Genomic DNA, 22875 nt, shown 5'->3' on the forward strand with positions numbered 1-22875 from the left:
TCGCAGTTAGAACAACCTGAAGTGGGGTGCGCAGTTAGAACAACCTGAAGTGGGGTGCGCAGTTAGAACAACCTGAAGTGGGGTGCGCAGTTAGAACAACCTGAAGTGGGGTGCGCAGTTAGAACAACCTGAAGTGGGGTGCTGGTTAAACCTGCTCATCCATTACTCACACTGGCTCCACTTGGATAACTCTAACTCCTGGCTGCTGTAAAAGTGACATGCATTCCAGGAAAGATCATACTTTGAATTTTAAATTTGGATCTTTTTCTAGTGCTGTGTCTTGGGCAGAGATGCTGGGTAGAGGCAGTCAGTGGACAGTCAGGAAGTAAACCGTTCCCTACCCTGCTCAGCTGTGCCACTCCGTGAGTTAGCCAAAGGAAGCACTTTAAACTTGGGATAGTTTGAACCGAAAGGGAGGTTGTTAAGAAATATTCCTATCAGGCTGGAGAGAGGGCTCAGCAGTTAAGAGCACTGGCTGCTCTTCCAGAGGTCCTGAGTTCAATTCTCAGCAACCTCATGGTGGCTCACAACCATCTGTAATAGGATCTGATGCCCTCGTCTGGTGTGTCTGAAGACATCTACAGTGTACTCATATAAATAAAATAAATATGAAAGAAAGAAAGAAAGAAAGAAAGAAAGAAAGAAGGAAGGAAGGAAGGAAGGAAGGAAGGAAGGAAGGAAGGAAGGAAGGAAGGAAGAATTCTATCTACCTATCTACCTTTCTCTCTTTCTTTCTTTCTTCCTGTCTGTCTGTCTTTCTATCATCTATCTCCTCTCTCTCTCTCTCTCTCTCTCTCTCTCTCTCTCTCTCTCTCTCTCTCTCTCTCCCTGTGTGTGTGTGCGTGTGTGCGTGTGTGTGTGTTATGTTTTTCTGTCTCCACCAACTACCTAAAGGGTCCTGCTTTCATATATATATATATCACTTACCACAGTCCAGCCACCTACCACACAATCAGGACCCTCTGCTGCCAGGACCTTCAGCCTCTCAATATCAACAATTCTTTGTAGGATCAGACTCAAATAATTCCTCACTCACTGGGAAGCCAGACAAGCCTTGGTTGAGCTTCTCTTAGGAAAACTAACAAGGTTTCTGGTGAACAGTTCCATTCCCTAGAAGAAATAAGTAGAGACATTTAGTTTTGAATGTCCGTATGTGAGAAACAGTGACTGGTAGCCCTAGCTGACTCTCCATAAGCACAATTCCAGGGCAAATCAATAATTCTAGAGGTGCTTTTGTTAGGACAGGTGTGTACTCACTGGAAAGAAATGTAAATCAATGAAGAGTAAAGCTGTAGGCAGAATGACAACTGCAATAAATAGATCTTTAATCTCCTCTCTAATCAAAAAAAAAAAAAAACTCATCAATGGTGGCATCCCTTGATCATTCACATTTTGCTACAGATAAAAGTGACCAAAGTTGGCTTCTGGGAAATTAAGCTCTTCTTACTTGACCTGAAGCCAATGAAATGTATTCCTTAATTCCAGTTTTACAGCCTGTGTTTTGCAAGCCTTGAATGTAAAAAATAAAATAGGAAAAGGAAAAGAAAAAGAAAAATCACTCAAAAGTAAGGGGGTTTGTTCTTTTTATCTTATAAACAGATTTTTAAAATCCTTTTAGGTTTATTATTTAGACTGGTGCTCATGCTGCATAATTTAATGATAGAGTTTACATTTTTATAAAATACAAGTCATCTATTCTTTAAGAAGCACAGCAACTGCTGAGATTTCAAGCAATGAACAACAGCACTGGCTCTTACATAAGAGCAAGCTCCCTCTTCAAATCTGAACAAGCAAATCCTACGAAGTGAAATGTTTTCCCAACCTGATCTGGCCTGAATTCAGCTACTTGGTTATATAAATGCTTTTTGTATTTTCTGTTGGAAAACCAGCGTTTATCTACATACTTGACCTAAAACTCTACAGTTTACTCCATGCACAATCGCAATAGAAGACTGTGTGGCACAACAACAGGGTCTCCCAGATTACCTTCCCTAGTATATCACTTCGACATAGCAAATAAACAGGGTGACAATGTAAAGCGAAGCTTAGTTATCTAAAATGGAATGAATTTAACTTTAACATTTATGTTCATAATCTAGATTCAAAATCTTATTGACCCCGGTGGTTGTAATACGAAATACATTTCCATTTTGTAAACAAGGCAGGAAGACAGTTTTGGAGCTTCTGTTCAGGCCATAGTGACCCAATTACCTGGTCAAAGGGCTGCGTGGATGCAAGAGACAGGGTGAGTTAAACTTTAACTCCCGGGAATTGTAAACCAAACCTACAGCCACTGAACCTTTGGAGTTTGATACGATGATTAGAATATAACCAAAGTGGCATGCTGAATTCGCCATAATCAAGGAACCTTTTCCGGGTGGGGAACCTCAGAAATTGCTCAGGTATGGCCCATGCTTTTTGTTTGTATTTTCTGTTTCAATTCTGGGTTGTAGTGTCTGGTAGATTGCATGAAAACAACTTGTGCTCTTAACTATCTCTGAGCCTAATGCAGAGAATTGTCGTCGTTTGGGAATGAAACCAACCGGAAAGCTAAACAGTGTCTTAGACTGAGCGGGGATAAATTTCATGGTATACTTCTTGAGTGGGTATGCTTCCACAACTTGTGGGAAGTGGAGTCATCCGTGGGTTCACAAGTGGAGCCCATGTGCTGCAAACCTAACCTCCAGCTAGCTGTTGGGGAGAGCTGTGTTTCACTGTCTGTCCTGATCTCTAGGACCCGACAACAGAAATGTGATTAAGACATAGTTTCACATCTCCCACAGCCTTCTGAGTTCTGTGTATCCTCTAATACTTTAGACACCACCTATTCAATTAACTTCTGTGTGCTACTACATTATAAAAAAAAATCAGGATAAATTCTTGCTATTTCTTCTGCTATTAGCCTGCTAACCAAAAATAATATCCTAAGCTACTTTCTTTTGAGTCTAGCAAGGAAAGAAAACATTATGGAAAAGTGTGTGTTTTGAGTGTGTTAAATATCAACCCTGAAGTGTCTATTTATTAGATTGCTTTCACAGACTAAGCAACCAGCACAGCACATGTATTTTTGCAATATCATTTTTCTCGCACCTAAAAGATAACTAAGAGCCAAAATACAATGGCTCTAAAGTGGGAAATAGATCAGGGCATTTTCTGTCCTATAAGAAACCTCAACTCTCTGCCTGAAGAGCCAGTGTTGGTTCACTATAAATAAAGCAAGCCATCAAGCAGCCCCATGAAACACATTTCTGTACTAGTGCAAGGTACGGATGGAAGTCTCCATGAAAACTGAGAAATCATTTGTGCATCCTAGGAGATTAACGTTTTGTAAGCCAAATATTAGTAAATTCCCACTCGAGTTGTAATTTAGGAGAATCAAATTGAGTTGGTCTAGCTTGAAACACTAAAGTAAAAGGCAGCAGCATGTACTGTCAGGGAATGGAATCTGGAGATAAAAGGGAAGTCACTTACCTGTCCAAACAATCAGGAGTTCCCTGGCTGACACAGAGAAGTAGACACACCTGGTTTATTTTTAAGACCATGTTTTCTGGAATAATAGTGGTACTTCTCAGCTTAAGAAAGTGCATACAGCTTGATGCTCCAATTTACTATGGATTAAATATAGGGGAAAGATAAAATACAGTTGGCTACAAACAGATTGTTTTAAGTGACACTCACAGAACACCATAATGGATCCAAAATCTTGGGTAGCCATTTTAACTAGACAAGTTAACCTGTGATGTTTCAATATCAACATTACCTCTACTGCACTTGAGGAGCATAGGGAGTCACAAACATGCGTCTCCAACAGTCAATCAAATGAGCTGAGTAAGACAACAGAGAGCAGGCCATCTTACCATCTGGGTGCTCTTCAGTGTAACAGTAATCATTGTTAAGTGTTAGATTACCAAGCACATTTCTAAGCACATGTTCTAAGTTTAAATTCATGTTATTCTTAGAATACCCGTATGAGGCTAATACTATCATTATACTATACTACTATATATCATACTGTTATTAGATTGAGGCTCAGACAAATTATTTAACAGACTTGATGTTAAAGGCAAGTGACATAGCCAGGTTACGCAGTCAGGCGGTCTACTTGCAGAGCACATGGGTGCTCTGTACCCTGTCACTAGGATTCACTCTGTGTACATGGGTGTTTATCATTGGGACTAGCCAAAAGAACAAGTAATGCAGTTTCCTAACCTTCCTTTAGAGAGAACTTCTTCCTCCAGGAGCATTTGTCTATCAGCATCTCTCCAAAATTTTACTCGTTAGGCTACAGGCTAAGAGTAAAATATTTTTGCAGCCCATGCCTATTTGCAATGCGCAGATCAATGGAAATCTCCACATTTGGATTGATCTCAGCCAAACCTTCCAAGAAATCACATTCTTTCACAATCCTCCACAAAGCCATGCTTAGATTAAAGGCTTTAAAATTAATCCCAGAAAGAGTGCCATACTCTTTTACAGACATAATCAGGCTGGAACAGTTACCCCAGACCTCCCTGGCCTGTGAAGCTGTGCACATTACTTGAGTTCCTGAGATCTCAGATTCCTCGGATGTGAAATGGATGTGTGATGTGCCTACAGGACATTATAAATATTATTAAGTAGAGCACTGGTGCTTAGGAACCAGTTGACCTCTTCTACCATGGTCCCATTAATAACATTTTTTTTTCAGAAAAACTTAAACTTACCACCCACTAGCTTTCTCAAAACAATTCCATTAAAATAGAAAACTATATAAATAAAGAAACTCATTATTTACAAAAGCCACCGCACTTCTTTGGAACCTGTACACATACACACACACACACACACACACACACACACAAAACTACAAACAGGATAAATTTCATTTTAGAGACTTTCTCAAAGCTGCTACTAAAAATTCAACATGTCTGTATTGACATCTATAGTTTCACACTCTGACATTCTGACACTGTACATGTTAACTTTATTACACAGACAGATGGTTTAAAAACTATTTCAGTAGCTATCAAAAAACTCTGGTATCCCTTTAGAATGCTGGGTAATACTTTGGGTACTATTGCCCAATGGCTTTCATTACCACATGTGCCTGTACACGACTCAGAAAGTTCAAACAAGACAGTATTGATCGACAGAGGATAAACACTGCTTTATCTTATCCATGGACACAGTAACTAGGTTTCTCTCAAGTGCAACTCCAACAGTCCAAACTTCCTCAGGAAAGGCAGTTGGAAGAGAAGCCTCACTCTAGAGGTGACCATGCATATTCAACATCAAAACCCATCTGTCCCTTAGCTTAAGACTGCAAATCTAGTCAGTTATCATTAACAAATATTTACTGCCAAATGGATCAGGAAAGATGATTTATCATTTTAAGCCATCAACCCTATTCCAAACAGGCTATGGCTTTTAAGATTATTTAGAATTTTATTTTTCAAATTTCGTCATTTTTCCCTTCCCTTTCCTCCTCTCGATCCTTCCCAAGTTCCTCCCATTGCTCTTACTCAAATATATGACCTGTATATATGTGTGTGTGTGTGTGTGTGTGTGTGTGTGTGTGTGAGTGTGTAGGGTGGGAAGATGATAGATAGATAGATAGATAGATAGATAGATAGATAGATAGATAGATAGATGATAGACAGACAGACAGACAGATAGAGATAGATAGATAGATAGATAGATAGATAGATAGATAGATAGATAGATAGATAGAGAGAAATAGATAGATAGATAGATAGATAGATAGATAGATAGATAGATAGATAGATAGATAGATAGATATTCTTAAATATATAAATACAACCGACTCAGACCATATGGCATTACTTGAATAAATTTAGGGCTGATCATTTTAATTTAATACAACCAAAGTTTTGTGTTGAATATTTCTGATGACTCCAAATAAAAGACTAAAATATAGTCACACACTGATAATTGGTTTGGGGATTGGGCCCAGGACCTCTATGGTACCCAAATTCTCATATATTCAAGTCTCCTATAGAAAAAAGTGCAGTGTGTACACACAATGCTTGCACATTCTTTTAAATACTCTTAGTTCGCTCGGGGCTACTTCCTGTCCCTTGCACATTGTAAACACTATTAAAGACTTTCATGCTGAATTGTTTATATCTTATTCAAGATAAATGCCTGTTTATGTTCAAGACAGATGTATTTCTTTCAAATAATTTTAGGTTTTTTTAAAGAATTGTTTATGAATTTTATGTATATCAGTACATTGTAGCTGTCTTCAGACACAACAGAAGAGAGCATGTTGTGACCCGCTATGTGGTTGCTGAGAATTGAACTCAAGATGGGGAATTGAACTCAGGGCCTCTGGAAGAATAGTCAGTGCTCTAACTGTTGAGTCAGTTTTCTAGCTCCATCCTCCAAATATTTTTAATCTGTGGTTGGCTGAATCTATGGGTAGAGAACCTACAAATTCAGATGTCCATGTATATTCGCTATTGTTTTGTCTTCACTAAACTATGCTGACATATGCAACTGTCTATTTTGACATTTTGAAATATATCTAAGCAAAGTGTTTTCTTTATGGCTTTGTGGAGGAAATTTTACGTGTACCAGTGTTCACAATCATGTGAACATGTTCCAGGCTTGCTTGTTCTACTGGGGATTGTTTTCTAGTGATACTGAGAGGACATAGTCATAAAGTTATGATAATTCCCTATACTTGCAGAGTGCTCTGTGTCAGTAAATAATATGTCTAATGAGAATTACCATACAACAATTTAACCAGACTGACTGTCTAAATAAGCAAACTCAATTACAAGTCTATAAAATCCTATTTTTCAATTTGGTAGTAATGACTTTACTTCCTTCAATAATTAGGAAATAACTATTAGTTGGGATGCTCTATTGATTTAAAGAACACTAGGTCTGAGTATGGGAATTCCTTACCCTTGTACTTTGTTACCATGGAATATTCTACTTTATAAATGTATTTCAGGGCCAGAAAGATAGCTCAGCAGGTAAAAGCAATCACTATGTAAGCCGGAACCCCAAGTTCAATTCCCAGAATGCATAATGAAAAGCAAGTACTAACTATCCAAATTTCTCCTCTGGCATTTACACATCCACACTCATACCCATACACATGCACACAATAATCAACAATCAATAACAACAATAATAACAATAATAATAATTTTATAAATTAAATGTATGTTCTTTGACAATTTCATACACACACACACACACACACACACACACACACACACACACAAACACACACACATAAGGTTGCTTTCAACCTAACCTCTCTCTCTTTTGAAAAATATTAGTGCTAATTCTTTGAAAATTGTATACACTGTATTTTGATCATATTTACCTTCAATTCCTCTATGACCCATTCCCACCTTCCATAACCCTCACCTTCATGTCCTTTTTAAAAATGTAATACCTAATAACCGATCAAATGAAATGTGTGCTGTCCGTACACATCTGGGTATGAGACTGTCCACAGATGGTTGACCTATCAGAAGCCATACCTCCTCTTTTACAATTCTATTTATGCATTTATTTAGATATCTTTGAGGATTTCACAAGTACTGTCTTACATCATTTATCTTCCCTACCATCCTTTCAACTCTTCCCCATGTCCCCGCAACTTCCTATTGAAGTCATGACTTCCTGTTCCATAATTATTATAGTTAGACACACACACACACTTACAAATACAAGCTGCTGAGCCCCTTTAGTGCTGCTCATATGTGTTTAGACCTGACCACTTTGAACTGGATGACCTATCAGGGATTTGATCCCTGGAGAAGACTGATTCTACCTTTCCCATTAGCCATTATTTGCCAATAGCTCTCCACCTCTGGATGGAGCCTTAGGAGATTTCCACAATCCACATAAGCATGTCAGTTCTGGCCTTGTTTATATGCCATATTATTGAGATTTCATGGGTGCATCTTCCATGACATACATAAGAGATCCCATCCATCAAGAGATTGCCTGGTCCTCTGATGAGCCACATTCTAAAATAATAAATAAATAAATAAATAAATAAATAAATAAATAAATAAATAAATAAAACCTGCCTCTTCGAGAAGCCATCAACTGTACACAGTTTCTCTGTTAAGGCTGGGAGGCTCATGAAGTCCTTCTCACTCTATGCTAGATCACTGACTGGATTGATCTTGTGCAGTATGTAGGTCTTCTGTATGTTTTCTTCAGGCATCTACAACTGCTGAGTTCATAAATTCTGCAATCTATCATGTCACTTTTTTTTTATTTTGACCTGTCTCCACCATCTTCTCTTACAATTTTTCTGCCCCTCTTCTAGAATGGTCCCCAAGTAATGAGGAGTGAGCGTGATATATAGGTCACAATTGTAGCTGTCACTCTAAGGTCATTTATTCTCTGTACTGTGACCAGATGTGAGTTTCTACATAAACTATTGTCCAATCACTACAAAACAGAACTTTCTGATGAAGTCTGAGAGAGACCTACACTAATCAACAAGTAGAAAGATATAAATTTATAGGGAAGTTTGATACTATGTCAGTTTAGCAGAATAGTAGTGTCAGATTCAACCCTCCAGCTTATGAGTTCCCCAACCATGTGTTCTTGGCCAGGTTTTCAGTACAAAGCGTGAGTTTCATTCTGTGGGGCAGGCCTTAACTCTGGTCAGAAAGTGGCTGGTTACACCTATAACATTTGTGCCACTATGGTACCATGTCTTACCATGCCAGTTCAAGGATTCCAAGCTAAACTAAGACTCTGAATGACTTTTTTCCCTCCTAGGCTGCATAGCACCTTCCAGTACTATGAAAGCATTCCAACTGAAAGGAGGCTTCCTAGTCAGTACTGACTTGATTCCTCTATGTTCTGTATACAATGTGCATGATGTCGCCAGCAGAAAAGTATCTTATTCATTTCGGTTGGGCAACTAAGCAATGTCAATATCCTCTATTCTTTGTGAGGTCTCTGGGATACCTCTGATCAACAACTAAAGGCAAGGTATTCCACCTAGCACTAGACTTTGGCAGGGAGGGCAGGCTGTGGTTTTTGAAAAGGCATCATCCTCTTCATCCTCTGTGTAGAGTAACATTTAACTATTTTATATAACTACGTGTATATGTTTATATATGTTATGTGAAGGTTATAAAAATGGATTCCTTTATAGCTTTTTCAAACATCTCTAGTGTTAACTATCCTTCCTCCAAACTCCTCATTGTCCCTATATCTTTTTGTCTCTTTCATCCTTGTCCTGATTAATCATTTTGTCACATTGAAGTCACTTTGTTTTGTTTGTGACCCACCGAGTTTGCCCACTAGACAGTTATTATGATGCTGAGTTTGGAAATAAGCATTGGAGACTAATGGGCTCATCAATGGGGGCACAACTGAAAACACTGTATCCCATTCTCCCAGAATCCATCAGTTCAGAAGTAAGGAATAGGGCCCTGTAAGCTTCTTCCCCATCCATAACTGATTGTTTGCAAAGCTTGTCTTATGAAGACCCAGTGCAAATAACTGTAGTTGGTGTGACTTCATGGTTACAATGGCCATGTCATTTCTATAGAATAGCATTTTGCAGTTCTTCTCCCTATATTCTGGCTTCTATATGCTTCCCATACCTTCTTCCAGAATAATCTCTGAGCCACAGAGGGAGTCATATAAGTGTATGTTTAGGGATGAGCCTTCAACCTATCATTCTTAAAATCTTGGGCAGTCATGAGTCTCTTCATTCACTGCTATTCATGGAAGAGAGAAGTTTCTCTCATTAGAAGCAAGAATAACATTTGTCATGTGCATAAGTATACATGTGCAGAGGGCAGCTTGGTGGTAAGTCTATTTATCTAAAGATCAGTACTAAATTGGCCTCCAGGATCTGTGACCTCCTGAAACAGAATAGTATTGTTTTCCTTTTTAACCAAGTTTACAACGCCAACCATAAATTCCCTCTTGTGGAGCAGGCCTCACCTTACATCCTGAGAGTACTTGGTTAGCCCCATAACAGTCACACCACTAATGTGTATGTGAGCATATTTTTGATAGGTTAATATAATAGCTCATTCTGTAGGTAACTGAGTAAGACCATTGATATATTTTTTTTCTGCTAGTATGCTAAGTAGCAGTTTCTGACACTTTCAAGCTGTACAGCAGAATGGAAGTATCTAGTTCAGTTACAACTTGAGATGTGTGTGTGTGTGTGTGTGTGTGTGTGTGTGTGTGTGTGTGTGTGTCTGTGTGTGTGTGTGTCTGTGTGTGTGTGTGTCTGTGTGTGTCTGTGTGTGTGTGTGTGGTGTCATCAGAAATAGACTCTTATCATCTAGTTCTGGTGAGCAACTAAGATTAAAGATGGGAACCTGTACCCAGCAATTCTTGTAAAAGCATCCCACACTGGATGGCTACTGCTTCTGCAGGTTTTAAAGTATTTCATGCCTAAGAATTTAAATGAGTTTAATGTCAAACTTCTTCATGCTCATTTTAGTATGATCTCGTTTAAAGTAAATGAGTTATGATTCACCATTCCAAGGATTCAAGATGGTTAAAGAAAATTTTTACCTGTTTATGTAGAATACTAGTGATTCACAGGTCTTCAGCTATTCTAGTAGTTATCAACTGACTTATCAATCAGTCAGAGACTGAATGAAACAATAAATTAAGGATATATCAAGGTGACTGAAAAGCCAGTTCCAAAGAGGCTTCAGAGGAAAGCAGCCCTAAAACAAACTGAACCATTCAGTTACTATGGAAGGATGCAGGGGGAGAAATGGAAGCATAGACAATCATAAAATCTCCTAACAGACTGTTGGGAGAGTGCAAGCCATTACAGACAGATGCAATTGTTTTCTGTTTCTAGCAGTGTTAGTGATCTTCACTTTCGCTGTCTTATTGGGCTTCTGAATAGCACTTATCTACTCTGCTGGGGCTGTTAGCACGAAGCAAGCGGCTTATTAGATGTACTCAAACCCTATTGCTTCTGGTATTTGTTCTGGAAGTCAGAAATCTAAATCTGATACCATGGGGGAATGAACAATGTTGGCAGACAAATCTTCAAATCTTCTTTCTTGAAGCTGCATAACGGCACCCCCACACACAATCCCAGCAGGATATGGACATTTACTCCTAACCAACTAGAACTTGCAAGCTGTAATTATGAGAATAGTGGTATTAATCATAAGTTAACTTCAACATTCTCCCCTGGCTCTTCCACATGCTAGGCACTTTGGTGAACCAGTTTAACCCTTCTGCAAAATAGATGCTATTACTATATCATATTTCCAATAAAGAAACTAAGGCTTAGGAACATGAAGAACAAGCCATGCCATACGCATCAGCTTGCAAATTAAGAGCAGTCTGATGATTCTAAACAGTATTGCAGCTTGGAATGGGAAGGATCTCTTGACAGAGAGAAACTAAAAGAATGTCCCAAGAATAGAGGATGTCTTTTTCAAAATAGTAATCAGAATTCAAAACTGAAGCCTTCTAGTGGGACATTGCTTTGGATTACCACTCACTGTACACATCTCTAATTCAGCCTGGTTGTCTGCCAATTCTAGGTGGCGTAGATCCTCCAATGTTAATAAGACCTCTCTCTTCATTAAGTCTCGCTTTCTTCTCTATGATCAGATTCATAGACAAACAGAAACTCAGTTAAAGGAAACTCAGCTGTGACTTATGGACTCAGAAGTTCAACTCACAGAAGAAATATGTGTGTGTGCAAAGGTATAGTTTACACAGTGGCAGGACTAGTCATAGAGTTATCACTGAACACATGAAGCAATTGTCATAAAGGACTTGGCTACCTCACGTCCAAATTCTTGTAATGTCTGGAAGATAAATTATCTCCTGGGAAACGCAGCCTTCTCCAACTAGAAAGAATAACTAGCCCTGTGTGTATACAGGAAGTCCTGGATGAGACCAACTTTCATTTGGGACTTTAAATGAAGACCCAAATGCTGCAAACTGTGACTTCTCCAGTCTGAATAGAGTATGAGTCATTTAGCAGTAGAGTAAATTTCCTCTCATATGTTTCTTAGAGAAACAAATTAGTTGGGAGGCAGACTGAGTTCTAGCACTCAAAGCCTAAACAAGATTGAGCTATGTGTCATGGTGATTAGGGAAGGGAAAGTTGAATAGTGCAGGAGAGAGTAAAATGAAGGACTTGAAGCAGGTGTCTGTGTTAACTTATTAAACAAGTCTAACTTATTAGTCAAGGGAGCATCACATATACTAGACACTGATCCCAGCATGTTTCTCACTGTAACAAACACATGTTGCATGTGTAGTGACCTGAACTGGTGTCACCCTGAGAATGTTATTATGTGGTTCTTTAAGATACCTGAGTGGGAATCCCTAAAATGGGGCTGGCAAGAGCACTTGTGGGCTGGACTGATCACCTGAATTTGACATCCACATCCCACAAGGTAGCAGAGTGGAGCAGACTTCTGATAATCATCCTCTGACTCCACACACATACCATATTTGCACCTAACCATTAAAGCAAGCAAAGTAGAAAGATGAATCTTTACAGTAGAGTTCAAATCTCTCGGGCTTTGTTATTGACATAGTTACAGCCAGAGAAACCAAAACCACTTCACACTCAAAGCTACTTATAAAACTTCAGGTGATTCTTTTAAAAGATGACTATTAGTCATCTAATGTTAGTGTTACAAAAATGCAGGTATTAAATACAATATCCTGTCCCAAAATCCCCTGCAAAAGCATAGAAACTTCATGAAGAGCATACCCCAGAAGAGAAAACCAAATGTCAAAGATAGGGTGGGGGTGGATGGCTAAGTGGATCATCAAGACTGCATCGAAAGAATTGGATCAGTTCAGTATCCACTAAGGGACACCAAGAAAATTCTTCCTTCTATGTGGGACTAAGTGGTGCCCTTCTGCTACCAAGAATTCTAGCAGCTCGTCTTGTTCCAACAGTCCTAAACATTGTTCTAAGCAATCTCCACTCCACCTCTAGCTCCACATTAGTTAGCAGCTGACCATTCTTGTGAAAAACACACAAGACTGATCCTCCTGTCACAAGTGATACACAGATGCCTACTTCCCTGTTGCATCTGGATGCTGGACTCACCCTTGAAGAAGTTGGAGTTATTATAACAACACACACTCAGAATTGACTTAAATCGCATGTGCCAGCACCTCCTCATGTAACTTTATCTTTTTCTAAGTGCAGTGTTGCATGCAAAGATGACTATCTAAAATCGAAGAAGTCTCTAAAGTTCTCCAACTGAGATTAAGTGATCAACACTTTTTTACAGAGGTTTTTCCTAAAAAACTGTGTCCCTGTTAACTATGGTAAACTAGTTGTTTCCTAAAGGCAGAAAAAGTATTCTATTCTTTTTTAAGTTACATTATTATTAATTTATAAGATGAAAGAGCCCCCCTCGCTAAAAAGATACAGGAGAAAGGTCAAGTAAGCTTTGAGTACCCTTTGCCAAGTTCCACGATGCATAGTCATACTCTCCCTACCCTGGTGAATTGCTACTGTTCCTCTGTAGAGAAGGCATCCCTAACCTGAACTCAGAAGGAAGAAACAGCTTAATTAACTTAACCCAAATTTGCAAAGTGTTAAGTGAAAGCACTCCAGTCTTCAAGCATCAGTCAATCGAGAATGATGGCACCATAATCATGAATAATAATCAATATTAGATGAGAGACTCTGGGTTTTAATATCATGCAGCATGATTGTAAAATTATGTAAAGCAGAACAAATTATGTCTGGAATGATCTGAGAGGTTGCATGTGCAAAATTGATTATTATTCAGTTGTAGAAATAATGAATTGGAATAGTTGCAGGAAAATGGATAAGAAAAGGGAACATAAACACATGGTCTTACTTGTATGTGAATCGTAGCCTGTAATATACATAGAAGCAGACAGTTGGGTATAATAGCATTTAAAAAGGAGGCCACAAAGGGGTAATAGTAGATAAGGAAGGACAGATTGCAGGCGCAAGGACACACCGTGTCATGAAAGAAGATATAAAGGTAATTGTTCCTATAGTTTCAACCGTCAGAGTAGTTTTCTTTTATGTATGATGGATAAACATATACAGATATAATTGATAGGGAAAGTGTCAAAGACTAGACACAGCTTTGTGTCATCGGAAGAGCCATTCTAACTGTACAGAAGTTTACTGAGATGTATAGTTTAGAAATAGGCAAGTATTATTTTGAGTTGTTATGTGATGTTTTTACTCATGAGTTTATTTAATAAATATCTTCAGTAAGTACAAGCAATAATAAAGTGTGGGCGTTAACCATGCATGTAATTCCAGCATAGGGATACTGAGGCAGACGGATTACAGGTTTCAGGACAACCTAGGCTGCACATAGAACCCCATCTCAGAGCAAAACTAAATAAACAAATAGAGCTTTTCGAATTGTCATCTCTGTAACAAGCCACACAATTTGACCCATACAATTAACCACAGGATAAACTTAAAGGAAGTGGAAAACTACGTATGTTTTCTGATCCTAAAACTCTCTTATCTCCAATCATCCACCCAGATTTCCTAAACGAAATAAGTGCAGTTTCTACCGTTAACATTTTCTGAACTCTTTTCTTGGACTAAAAATTTTTTAAAAGCCACTGTTCCCTTTGTAATTTTTAATGTTGAAAGAGCAGTAGTTGTGTCTGAGTATCTCCATTTCATTGTATCTGATCTTCCTGTTATGCTTTCTAAGGGATTTTTGTTTCCAGGATAATCATAAAAGAAAGGAGAAATAGACAGCATGCGTTACTGTCACCACTGGTCACCAGGGCTTCATTTGTCCTTGTGCATAGACATCCACAGTCATTGCCAGTCTGTGAGCACATAGCTACTCTCAAGACATTATGGAGTGGGTATGAACTTGTTTTAGCCATAGACTGTGAAAAAGGACAACATCCAATAAGAATATGTGTACATAGGAATCAAGAATAGTCAGGATGTAGGCTCGCTGAAGCTCCTATCCAGGGTATTGGGCTACACAGACTGTTAAAAGCCTCTAAGGTATGGTAAGGTAAGGTACTTGGCTCTTTCCTATCCTTTTGGACTCATGTGAAAGTTTCCTGACTTGAGCTATTCATTCTCTCTTCATAGCTGTTTCCTTCCCTCTAAACACCACTACAGATTACCATTTTGTAAGTTTATATTAATATCTTTATTCAGGTATTAATAAAAATACTTCTTAGTTGGACTTCATTGAGACTAAATTCAGCCCAAATCAATTGAGCCAGATCTAATAATGATCTAGTGGAATGAGATTATTTTAGAAGCCAATTATCCATTGAAAGTCATGAATATGTCGACAACAAATTACTAGAGAAAATGTGGGCTCATTTTCTCCTCTGTGATCTAGTTTCTACCTTCCTTCAAATCCTCTTTTCAATACATTTTTATGTGTCAACCTTTTTTGACAGTATACATTCATTTGTTCTCAGTTACTTTGTTTGAACACACATGGTATTTATATTAGAGCTCCAATGAGCTATTATTAACTCAATTGCCTAGTGCTGTTATCAAGGGACGATTTATATCGTTTCTACAGATGAATTGAATCACAAACACACACAGACACACACTCACACATACATACCACACACATACATACACACACACACACACACACACACACACCACCACCACCACCACCACCACCACCACCACCACCACCACATCACACACTATACACAAACATATACCACATACACCTTGAGAAGGGATAACACCTAAGAGGAGCTGACTCCATCCAGGAGTCTGTTCTCTCTTCAAAGGCCTCTACTATCTCGTATGTGTTATCAGCCAGCTCTACTGAGGTTACCCTCGGGTGAATAATAGTAAGGACCAGTACACATCATGGCACAAGGATAAGGCCTTAAAGCAAGCAACTAAAGTCAGAGTTAAGAAATGCACTCGGGCTAGACACAATCTCTGAGCAGATGATTGTGGTGATGCTGATAAAAGAAGAGGAAAGGGAGAGTCAGTGCTGCGAATGGCACTTGCTAACCTTTAAGATCACAGTTAAGTCTCATGCCTCCTGCTTCGGGATGTGGAGAACTTAATGCTTCCTCTTCTATTCTTCCCTTGTAGGATTTAGTTTCAAGCTAAATCAGAGAGATTTAAAGACCTTCTCTTTGATAGCTAGAGGAAGTTTCACGCAGTTAAATGGTGAAATATCTTTGAAGCAGAAAAAAGCCTGTCTCTCTAATACCTGTTTTAATGAGACTATTACTTAACTAAAAATGTTTCCAGTGGACCACAGACTATATAATTTTAAACAGATTTTTAAATAAAAATGATGATTCTACTTACCTAAAGTTTGTCCTCAAACAAACAAACAAAAACACAAAAACAAATCTATATATCAGGACTGACTTGCAAAAATGATAATCAATGCACCATCTGATTATGTTAAATTTTTCTCAAGAATTCTGGAAACGTTTTGGAATTAGATTGTGCCTTAGTGAAAAAAATTATTTTAACACAGTAAGAAAGTTAAATAAAAATTGGAAAATATGTTTCCTCTTCACTATGCATGCTTTAATGCCTTGACTTAGAACAAATTTGAATGAATGGATGAATGAATAAGTAAATACTTATATTCATTCATACATTTGTGAGTATGTGTGTATAAAACATACAAAATATCATGTCTATGAGATATCTGCTTATTATTTTTCTCCAGTAAACTCTAAGTCAATAGCTCCAGTGGTCCCCCCCCCCACCCATGCAGTTTTTTCCTGTAAATATTTTATTACTGTGCAATTTCTCAGCATTTGGGGTTTGTTAGCTCAAGTTACTCTAAGTATGACCTCAAATGATTCTAAATCAGATGGTGTGTGGATTTTAAGCATAAGCAAGAGATAACCATAGTGACTAATGGCCCAAAACATCCTTGCAAAAGCTGTTTCTTTAGAAACTTGTGCCTTTCAACATTGCTCTCCAAAAATAATGGAATGCTGTCAGCAACTCCTTGGCCATGAGAATCATCAAAGATACTGTAGCAAGAATAAGAGACAGAGGCAGGGTAAGGAAGAGGGATTACAAGTACAACTACCTGGGCTGGAGAAGCGGCTCAGTGGTGAAGAACACTGATTGTTCTTCCAGAAGTCCTGAGCTCAATTCCCAACAACCACACGGTGACTCACAAGCATAACTGACCAGAGAGGACAAGACCCCACTCTCAGGGCCATCATGTTTAGTGTTGTACAAGGTTCTGTAGGTTTGGTGACCCAGCATCATACAACACAACAACATCAGGCATTTGGTCCACAGTTGACTTCCTTCTGTCTGACTTTCTATAGTCTAGAAGAGCTAAAGAGCTATGGAACAAACTTAATTCTTTAAGCAAATTGAAGGTAGTTCCCCCAAGCCACACCTACTTCTTTCATTAGAAAAAAGTCAATTAGGAAAAGTTTAGTTATTAAGGGCAGAGATCTGAGCCTTAGGACATTTAGCTTCAGATTGTCTGTCTGTTACTTGTTACCCACGGCATCTTGGGCATGTCAACTAACTTCTCTCTTTCTGGCTTACTGCTTTCTCCACTAATCGTAGAAATGCTAACACCTACTTCACAGAATTCTTATGGGGATAAGAATAAGTCATGTTTTAAATGTGAAACACAGCATGTTGGCCTTGCTTATTATTCTTACTTATTATTTAAATTTTTTTCCATATAACAGCCAAAAAGCAGTAACGGCATTTTAACTTGGTCACAAAAGGTTGTCATCTGTAAGCTTTGTGATGGTGGTGACAGCATGCACCTTTAATCCCAGCATTTGAGAGGCAGAGGCACACAGAACTCTATGAATTCCAGGACAGTCTGCTCTTCAGAGTGAGTTCCAGGACTGCCAGGGCTACATGGATGAACACTATCTCAAAAGAACCAAAATAATTAATTTTATGATGATGATGATGATGATAATGGTGATGTTACTATTGCTATTATTGTGGTTTACATGTGACAATAATATTGTAAAAATATTATTATCACATATAAATGACAAGTTTTTAAGTTATCTTTATTCCTTTCGACCCACTCTGCCCTTTGTTTATCTGTCCACTGATAGATGAGTCTCTCCATTAATGATTTAAGCATGGGGGGTTTTTTGTTGTTGTTGCTGTTTGCATTTTACAGATATCATTCTTATCTACTATTTATCTGCCAACCATTTATTGTAGTCGCTGCCAGAGTGACATTACAATTATGTGTGCTTGTGATTTTTATGTAGTTAAATCTGGCAGTCCTTTCCATGTGGGATTTTACACTTACTTTGAAAGACTCCATGCCACAGAGTATGAGTTTGTTCTTCTGGGTTCTGGTAGTTACATAATGCTTATAAAGGTTATCTCTTTAATCCTCTTAGAAGTTGGACATAGGTTATTAGGTGATAGTCCAAATTTATCTCTTTCTCAAATTGTCCCTGACCCCCCCCCTCCCGTGATCTGAAATAACACCTTTTGGCAAACACCAATCTCAAAACAACTACAAATGAAGGCTTTAGATTCCGTGACGTGGATTTTTCTGTTATTGGGAGTGTTTAATTCCTTACTGTTGGGTAAGCTGGCTCAAGATCATTCCATGTGTTTAATAAATCCTGTGGCAACCATCACATGTATTTTAACCGCCAGAAGAATTATGAGGTTAATTTCTCAGGTTTTAAAATAATAGAATCTAAATATGACAGATGTGGAAGAACAGATTTCCTGACATAATACACTTTTCACTTAAACTGTTCTTTAGGGTTTTCTGCTAAACTTTATCATTTTCTTCACATGATTTCGGGCACTTCTTATGTTTATTATTTCCCTTTATTGGTCAGATTTTCTCCTGGTGTCTTGTTTGTTCTCTTAGCAAGCATTCATTCTTACCCTCGGAGTGCTCTCTGACTAGCTGCACTACAGTGTTATTGAACTGACTGGCTTATTCTGAATAATAATGAACAGCTACACTGCCCTGATATTACACCTGTGTGGTGCCTTTATCAATACAAGGACACTGAGTTCTATTCCTAATGCATGGAGATCTTCATTTTCTTTAAACTAATATAGATATCTTTTTATTTAGTACCACTTGTCTGTTTATTATGAAATCCGTGTATGTTTTCATTAATGAAGAGAATTAAATTTATAGAACCCCTAATACTCAATAATCTTTGTGTTTTATATTGATGCTGTCTCGTAATCTTGGTGCTGTGCTGATAGTCCATATTTAAACTCATCTGTGATTTTTTTCTCTTAGTTTTCTGATTTATTATGTATTTTGTGGTTTTTATCAAAGATGTGATATGTCCACAAATAATTTCATAGATTTACATCATTTTCCATTCTTCAAAGGGTTTTCTGTAATGAAACAATTATTCCTTTCTCTTTTTTATATTCATTTTATTTGTTTGTTTGTTTGTTTGTTTATGTGTATGTGTGATGTGTGTGTAAGCACTTACACCCAGCAAAGGGCGTCAGATCCCCCTGGAGTTGTGAGCATCCTGACATGGGTGCTAGGTACTGAATGGTGATCTTCTTGAGAGAGTAGTTAATATTCTTAACCACTGACCCATCTCTCCAGCCCCAATTTCTTCAATAATGTTTAAAATATGCCTAATAAAACTATCTGTTTGGAAAAAAGCATTAAGTGTTTTTCAATTCAAGTCAACAGTTATTAGTTTATGTAAAACCTTGATTTATCCTTGGAACAAATTTATAAAAATAAAATCACACTTTCCTAAGTAAATACCCAATAAACCATTGCATCTATTTTTTTTAATTATTAGAAGCAATATACCCACTTGTAAGAAGTCTCTGACTTGTGATATGGACTCTTGTCTCATTTGAAGAATTCACATCTCTCTGCCTGATCATAAGGCCTGCAGCCGTCCAGTTGATTCTTCTCTCCTGTCACCTCTCACTCTTCGTGTCCAGTCTATAGAACTTTGATTAGTAATTCTATTTTTGTCTCTGGTCCCTATTGGTCAACTGTGATCATTTCCTAGTTTCTTCTCTTGAGTAGTTATGTGCAGTGGTTTCTGTTTTCAGTAAATTTTTTTCAGATTAGGGTTTTTGACCCAATTTTATAATGAAAATTCTACTTCACCAAGTATTCACATTGTAACAAAATCTGAATCTTTATATTGTAAATTTTAGAAGCCATATATCATAAGATAAAAAAATATATTCATTTTTCTACCACCCAGTTTAGCCAGTTAGCCTTTTATAATCAACAACCTTATGAATATAAATTTAACATAAATGAAATTTGACCACACACTCTTTTTACAACTTATCTTCCAATTATTTTCCCAAAAAGTCTACCGCACTTGTGACTCCTTTGACTGGCATATCAACCGGTATTATATTACTGTTCATGCCAATATCTCCTTGTCACTAATTACTTGGGCAATGTCTAAGCTTTCTTTCAAACTCTGTGAGAGTTGAAAAAAGAAAAAAAAAACAGTATTCAGGGAGTTAAAATCATGGAAGAAGAACAGAAGTTGAAATGTCGTTGTGTTCTCAACCAATATAAAATTTACTACTGAGGTTTTTTTTTTAATTATAAATACAATTGATAGTCACTAAAACAACTTTAATTTCTTTATTTCAAGATGATCTGGACCCAAATTAATGCATCATACATTAACAGATGCCTTAACAACAGAAAGGTTGTTCTGATTAATTAATTGACTGATATATATTTTGAAGTAATAAGGTGATACATTAAGACTTTTTAAAATGCTTTTTAGTTTTTTAAGTTAAAATATAATTGCATCATTTCCCTCCTTCTCTTTCCTCCCTTCAACCCTTGCCAGTATCACCCTTCATTTCCTCTCCAAATGCATGGTGTCTATTTTTTTAATCCATGTAATCGCCACATAGACCTTTGGAATGTGTGGATATGCATATTCTTTTTCTATCTTTCATGATGCAAACTCAAATGAACTATTGATTTCATTTGTAAACATTTTTCTAAGTCCCATTTTGCAACTAATTTATACTTCTTTTATTGAGCAATGCAAGGTAATATTTATTTCACATCACCAAGAGATTCTTATCACAACCCCTTCATTTCTGTGCAATCTGGAACTGAATTGCTTCTCAAAACAACTTGTACATGTTTTACAATAGTTACTGTACCCCTCATTTATATCATGCATGACCAGGTCACAATAAAACATTAGAGAAAAAATTGATATGACTTAGAGAGATTCGAACAGCAAGTTACACCTTCAACAACTTCAAATGCACATGGGGTCTGGTGTCACCAGCGCCCTGAGGTTCCCACGCAATGAGAAGGACCTTCCACTCCTGATCAAGTCGCAGTCTCTTTCCCCATTTAGTTTTCTTGTCCAACCCCTTCCAGAGCATCAAATAAGAGGGTGGCTAGTAATTGGAGCAGCAGAACTACGCTTTCCAAATTCTAAACTGCCAAAGACAGGAAATTCGTATAGAGGAAATCAATATTTATTGGACTCTTCATTAAAGTTGAGGATAACTGTTTCATTCCACTTTTTTTGTTTGTTTTCTAAGGCATTTTTATTAGATATTTTCTTCATTTACATTTCAAATGCTATTCCCAAAGCCCCCTATACCCTCCCCCCACCCTGTTCCCCAACCCACCTACTCCTGCTTCCTGGCCCTGGCATTCCCCTGTACTGGGGCATATGATCTTCGCAATACCAAAGGCCTCTCCTCCCATTGATGGCCGACTAGGCCATCCTCTGCTACATATGCAACTAGAGACACAACTCTGGGGGGTACTGGTTAGTTCATATTGTTGTTCCTCCTATAGGGTTGCAGACTCCTTTAGCTCCTTGGGTCCTTTCTCTAGCTCCTTCATTAGGGGCCCTGTGTTCCATCCAATAGATGACTGCCCCACCCAGGGATTCATCCCATATACAACCATCAAACCCAGACACTATTGCTTATGCCAGCAAGATTTTGCTGACAGGACCCTGACATAGCTGTCTCTTGTGGGGCTATGCCAATGTCGTTTCACTTTTAATCAAGATGCACACTGACATCCACGGTCTGCATCTCTTTTCTGACATCTACTCTCTGCACCTCCTTTTTTTCTCTCCCTGTAATTTCTGCTTTTACTTTCTAAGCTCTAGTGTCTTTGCTTTTAAACAGGCTCTCCTCCCAAATACATTGCCAGTGTTTGTCTCAGGCCATACCCATTTCACATTTGGCACAAACTACAAGTAGAAGACAGCCCTTCCATTTATCATGCTTACAGGTCAGGGAGAATGAGAGTCAGGGGAACATTATAACACTGTGTGAGGCAGTACAGAGTCGTGCAGGCTTTCCTGAGAACAAAGAGAGGATGGCATCTAATGCTACCCAGGGAGGTTGTCAAAGAAAGCATCATGGAGCAAACAGCTTTCAACCAAATCCAGATGGAATCAATGAGACCCAACAGTGAAGTTAGAAGACACAGGAAGGGAAAGTGTAAGCAGTGAGCCTGGAGACGTGAAGAAGCGTGTGAGTGCTAAGAGAAAGGGCATGTGAAGGATGGGGAAAGCAGACATGGGATGTGCTACTGAGGAGCATGTGCCATACTGATGACATGGGACTTTATCTACCACATGGAGCTATGTAGAGCTATAATAGCCAACACTGTGCAAGTATTAAATGCCAGGGACCATTTTGAGTATTTAATAATTACCTTAATATTTAATCCTCAGAAGACTATGAAATAAGATATACTGCTATCCGAATTTTCTATTTAAAGACATTGAGGCTCAAAGAGCCTGGATGGAAGTAGAAGGATATATGGGAATGCTTTCTTTTTCTTTTAACATTGGGGTCTCCTTATGCAGCCCAGGCTAACCTTAAATTCATGATTTTCCTGCTGCAGCCTCCCATATAGACTTGGGTAACCGACATGACCATCACACTTGGCTCAG

At 38.1% G+C, this 22875-nt stretch overlaps 1 protein-coding gene across 3 annotated transcripts in view; it reads left to right on the forward strand.

Moving 5' to 3' along the window:
* The first annotated feature begins 2298 nt into the window (after positions 1-2298).
* The window catches only part of A1cf (APOBEC1 complementation factor), an 83610-nt gene continuing 63033 nt past the window's right edge, over positions 2299-22875 (forward strand). For 2 of the 3 annotated variants that reach the window (NM_001081074.2, NM_001365078.1), the window contains exon 1: positions 2356-2402. The gene's annotated coding sequence lies outside the window, so the exon portion shown is untranslated. Of the gene's footprint in view, positions 2403-22875 lie in introns of all 3 variants that reach the window. The other variant, XM_017318290.2, reaches the window with a different exon arrangement.

The sequence above is a fragment of the Mus musculus genome, chromosome 19 (genome assembly GCF_000001635.26).
Source record: "Mus musculus strain C57BL/6J chromosome 19, GRCm38.p6 C57BL/6J".
NCBI lineage: Eukaryota > Metazoa > Chordata > Mammalia > Rodentia > Muridae > Mus > Mus musculus.